At 47.4% G+C, this 5,871-nt stretch overlaps 1 pseudogene; it reads left to right on the top strand.

Moving 5' to 3' along the window:
• The first annotated feature begins 1,703 nt into the window (after positions 1-1,703).
• On the top strand, positions 1,704-3,280 carry LOC140625948 (26S proteasome regulatory subunit 4 pseudogene; annotated as a pseudogene).
• Positions 3,281-5,871: the final 2,591 nt, after the last annotated feature.

Raw genomic sequence — 5,871 nt, 5'->3', positions numbered from 1 at the left:
GAAAGCCCAGAAGTAAATCTACAATTATATATTCAATTAATCTTTGGTAATGCAGGAAAGAATATACATTGGGGAAAAACAATCTCTTCAACAAATGGTGTTGAGAAAACTGGACAGTAACATGGAAAAGAATCAAACTAGACCACTCTCTTAAACCATCCGCAAAAATATACTCAAGATGGATTAAGGACTGAAAGTCTCACAAGACCTGAAACCATGATATCCTAGAAGAAAGCTCAGGCAGTAATGTCTCTGACATTGGTCATAACAGCATCTTTCTAGATATGTCTTCTGATGTAAGGGAAACAAAAACAAAAATAAACTATTGGGACTATATCAAAATAAAAAGCTTCTGCACAGCAAAAGAAACAATAAAACTAAAAAGCAACCTATGGAATATTTGCAAATGACATATCCAATAAAGGATTGGTGTCCAAAATATATATAGAACCTATAAAACTCAACACCCAAAAACCAAATAATCCAATTAAGAAATAGGTGTAAAGGAGCACCTGGGTAGCTCTGTCGGTTAAGTGTCCAAGGCTTGATTTCGGCTCAAATCATGATCAAGCTCCACATCTGACTCTGCGCTCAGCATAGAGTCTGCTTGTTCCTCTCCCTCTGCTCCCCCCAACTTGTACTCTCTCTCTCTCTCTCTCTACAATAAATAAAATCCTTTTTTTAAAAAACGGGCAGAAGACATAAATAGGTAGTTCTCCAAAGAAGAATTATAGATGGTCAACAGACACATAAAAAGATGCTCAACATTGCTCATCATCGGGGAAATGCAAATCCAAACCATAATGAGATATCACCTCACACCTGTCAAAATGGCTAAAATTAACAGGACAAGAAATAGCCATTGTTGGCAAGGATGTGGAGAAAAAGGAACCCCCATGCACTGTTGGTGGGAATGAAAACTGGTTACAGCCACTGTGGAAGGCAATATGGAGGTTCCTCAAAAAATTAAAAACGGAACTACCCTATGATTCAATAATTGTGCTACTGCGTATTTACCCAAAGAATATGAAAATTAATTTGAAAGGCTACATGCACCCTTATGCTTATTGCAGCATTGTTTATAATAGTCAAATTTTTTAAATTATTTTTATTTATTTATGATAGTCACACAGAGATAGAGAGAGAGGCAGAGACATAGGCAGAGGGAGAAGTAGGCTCCATGCACCGGGAGCCCGACATGGGACTCGATCCCGGGTCTCCAGGATCGCGCCCTGGGCCAAAGGCAGGCGCTAAACCGCTGCGCCACCCAGGGATCCCCCTATAATAGTCAAATTATGGAAGCAACCCACGTGTCCACCAATAGATGAACGGATAAAGAAGAGGTGTGTGTGTATACACAACACACACACACACAGAGAAATATAGGAATATTATTCAGCCATAAAAAAACAATGAAATCTTTCCTTTGCAATAACATGGATGGATCTAGAGGGTATGATGTTAAGCAACATAAGTCAGTCAGAGAAAGACAAATACCACGTGATTTCACTCATATGGGGAATTTAAGAAATAAATGAACAAAGAAAGAGAGACAACCAAAAAACAGACTCTTAACACTAGACAAGAAAACAGATGGTTACCAGAGGGGCTGTGGGGGGATGGGAGAAATAGACGGTGGGGAGTAAAAGGACACCTCTCATGATGAGCCCTGAGTAACATTTAAATCGTTGAATCTCGAGCGGTGGTTCGAGCGGCCGAAGCAAGATGGGTCAAAGTCAAAGTGGTGGTCATGGCCCTGGAGGTGGCAAGAAGGATGACAAGGACAAGAAAAAGAAATATGAACCTCCCGTACCAACTAGAGTGGGGAAAAAGAAGAAGAAAACAAAGGGACCAGATGCTGCAAGCAAGCTTCCACTGGTGACACCTCACACTCAATGCCGGTTAAAATTATTGAAGTTAGAGAGAATTAAAGACTATCTTCTCATGGAGGAAGAATTCATTAGAAATCAGGAACAAATGAAGCCTTTAGAAGAAAAGCAAGAGGAGGAAAGATCTACGGTGGATGATCTGAGGGGAACCCCAATGTCAGTAGGAACCTTGGAAGAGATCATTGATGACAATCATGCCATCGTGTCTACATCTGTGGGTTCAGAACACTATGTCAGCATTCTTTCCTTTGTAGACAAGGATCTGCTGGAACTAGGCTGCTCTGTCCTGCTCAACCACAAGGTGCATGCTGTCATAGGAGTGCTCATGGATGACACAGATCCCTTGGTCACAGTAATGAAGGTAGAGAAGACCCCCCAGGAAACCTACGCTGATATCAGGGCATTGGACAACCAAATCCAGGAAATTAAGGAATCCGTGGAGCTTCCTCTCACTCATCCTGAATATTATGAAGAGATGGGTATAAAGCCCCCAAAGGGTGTCATTCTCTATGGTCCACCTGGCACAGGTAAAACCTTATTAGCCAAAGCAGTAGCAAACCAAACCTCAGCCACTTTCTTGAGAGTGGTTGGCTCTGAACTTATTCAGAAGTACCTAGGCGATGGGCCCAAACTCATTCGGGAATTGTTCCGAGTTGTGGAAGAACATGCACCCATCCATTGTGTTTATTGATGAAATCGATGCCATTGGAACAAAAAGATACGACTCAAATTCTGGTGGGGAGAGGGAAATTCAACGAACGATGTTGGAACTGTTGAACCAGTTGGATGGATTTGATTCAAGGGGTGATGTGAAGGTCATCATGGCCACAAACCGGATAGAAACCTTGGATCCAGCACTTATCAGACCAGGCCGCATTGACAGGAAGATTGAGTTCCCCCTGCCTGACGAAAAGACTAAGAAGCGCATCTTTCAGATCCACACAAGCAGGATGACGCTGGCTGATGCTGTGACCCTGGACGACTTGATCATGGCTAAGGATGACCTCTCTGGTGCTGACATCAAGGCCATCTGCACAGAGGCTGGTCTGATGGCCTTGAGAGAGCGTCGGATGAAAGTAACAAATGAAGACTTCAAGAAATCTAAAGAAAATGTTCTTTATAAAAAACAAGAGGGCACCCCCGAGGGACTGTATCTCTAGCGGACCAGAGTTGCCTTCAAGGAGATGGTTGGGCGTGTCCTGACCCCTCCAAGGGAGGAGGTGGGGAAGCCCCCGGAGGAAACCATGTTCCAGTTGATCTTTCTTAGCAAAACCTCCCGTGTACCTTTTTGCGCGTGATGTGTAGGACACTCCCTGGGCTGCCTTCCTCTGTGGGTCACGTGCAATGCTCTGTCCCCAATAAAGCATGCTCCCCCTCCAAAAAAAAAAAAATCATTGAATCTCTATATTATACATCTGAAACTAATATAACACTGCATGTCAACCACACTGGAGTTAAAATGTTTTTTAAGTGTGATTGTTTTGTCCCTGAGTGTACATGCATCCGTGAGGAAAACAATCAGCGCTCAACGTCTTTTGCTTCTAGCAGGTGCGCACAAGTGCTTTGCCTTTCCCTGGGCAGGCGTCACCAGGAAAGGGTTACCTGGTGGCCTGAGGATGATCACACTGAACCAAGTGAGCGTGGTTTCCAATCAGAAACCTGAGGGCAGGAAGTCAATGACTAGTTTGCTTCCTGGACCTGCATCCCTCACACTTCCCGCATTTATGCCCCGCTAGGAAGGATCAAGGAACAGTGAAGTCCCTAGGAAGGATCAAGGAACATTGAAGTCACTGGGACGGATCAAGGAAACCTGAAGTCACTAGGAAGGATCAAGGACCACTGAAGTCACTGGAAAGGATCAAGGAACCCTGAAGTCACATATCAGAAACACACGAGGTCTGGATAAATCCACAAGAGCATTAAACTAGGGTAAGCAGGGTGGTCTGCGTGGTCCCACTGCTCTAGAACAGTAAGGAGGGTCATCCTCATGCCTGCCCTGTGTGGAGAGGACAAAGGTTAAAGTCAACTGGTCCTGAACGGGTAACGTATACTTTTATCAGAACTTTCCGGTTATTCTCTTTTCAACGTTGTGTACATTTGAAGTCACCGGATGTCTTTATGGAAGTTCATGCTGGACAGTGGCTGTGGTTGCTGAAGCCTCAAGGACTCCAGGACTGTCATCCTGTGAGGGCTTGTGACCTATGTGACCTACGTCCCGCCTCCCAGGCTGCGCAGCACCGGGCTAGGGTGCTTGGGTGGGCTCCAACACACCCCCAGGCTTCTCTGGCAGTTCTCTGCACCTAAAACATGCACCTTGCTTTACCAAAGTAATCGGTCCCTCGCCATGTGCCCAACATGCCCGATATTGTAGACACAGAAAGGAAGAGACACCGTTTCTGTCGCTAAAGGAGCCTTAGTCTGGTGGGAAGAGACACGTGCCCCAAACAGTGTGAAACAGGAGCAATTTTCACCTAAGACTGCCAGGGCTGGGTGTCCAGGGGGTGCGCACAGGACCGGACGTGGAACCAGGGTCTCTCCTCTTTTAGGAGTAACCGAGTCCCCACTAGCCTTTTGTCCTGTCAAGCACCTGCGCCCCATCCCAGATACGACGAAGGCTGTGGCCGGGGCAGGGGTGGGGGGAGGCGAGAAGCCTCAGAGCCGGGACCACAGTGATGGCAGGGACCATCCTTCGTCTCATGTGTCCTCGCTCCATCTAAATAGGGCCCCTAACCGGCGCTGGTGAGAGGGGGAGCGCCGGGCTCCCCCGTGTGCGGTCAGCGGGGCTGCGCAGGCCACCGAGGCCCGAGGCCCGGCTGAGGGCTCAGCCCCCGACGGCAGCCTGAGCGCGACTCACCTGCGGGTGCGAACCTCCCTGTGTCCTGCCAAGAACAGAGAATCTCTGATTTTCTACCTTGGTTTGTCTTAGTTGCCTCTCAATCAATAAGTTGCCTTATTGATTCATTTACTTTTTGCCATTCTTTTATTGTGCTTTTTTTAAGGATTTTATTTATCCATAAGCAGAGACACAGGCAGAGGGAGAAGCAGGCTCCCTGCAGGGAGCCCCATATGGGACTCGATCCTGGGTCTCCAGGATCACGCCTTGGGCTGAAGGCAGATGCTCAACCACTGAGCCACCCGGGTGCCCCTTATTATACATTTTTATGGTAAATTGTCTCAGGCAGGAAATAAACAGAAAGACAGGGAGGGAGGGAGGGGAGCTGTGCCAGACACAGGGACGGACAGAGATTGATAGATAGATAGATGGATGGATGGGTGAGAGCTGCCAGCTGCCGCGCAGAGAAGAGGGTGAGGGACGAGCAGAAGCAAACAAGACAGAGACTCCCCATGACAACCTGTGACCTGGCATTCACCCCCAGCTCCGCCCCTCAGGAACTTTCCTGAGCACCGGGCTCCTGAAGGCAGCTAAGCCGCCCACGGCTGCATGCCAGGCCTCAGCCTTTCCATTCCCTGCCGGGCACGCAGCCCAAAGCTACACTCACGATGGAAGCAAACAAGGAACCAGCCAAGGTGTCCTGAGTGCTCATCGGGCGGAGCAGCTCCTGGGAGTCGGGCAAATCCTGGCTTTGGGACAGACCCACAGCAGCCCGACTGGTGGAGATGGAGAGCTGCTAAATGCATCACGGAAGCTGAAACCAAAAGCCGAAGGTCCGTTCTCCAGAATCACAGAACCTCACAGCTGCGTGGTGACCAGTTCCAGGGAGGTGGTGCGGTCTTGCCTGGGTCTCAATGCATGCTGCCATTTCATATTTCACTTATTTTGATCACACTCGTACACACATCCGAGCAGCTTTGTGATGATGTCCTGAACTGCCAAGGACATTGTACAAGAGTGAGGCCTGGTTTGAGGCCTTGAACTAATGTCTATTCTATGTTTAACAAATGCCTATTGGGTGAAGGAGCACCTGCAAAAACCAATAGTATAGACACCTCTGCATTCCAAAATCCTGAACAAATTAGACTT

This window comes from Canis lupus, chromosome 37, assembly GCF_048164855.1.
Source record: "Canis lupus baileyi chromosome 37, mCanLup2.hap1, whole genome shotgun sequence".
Taxonomy (NCBI): domain Eukaryota; kingdom Metazoa; phylum Chordata; class Mammalia; order Carnivora; family Canidae; genus Canis; species Canis lupus.
This window is presented reverse-complemented; position numbering and strand designations above follow the sequence as displayed.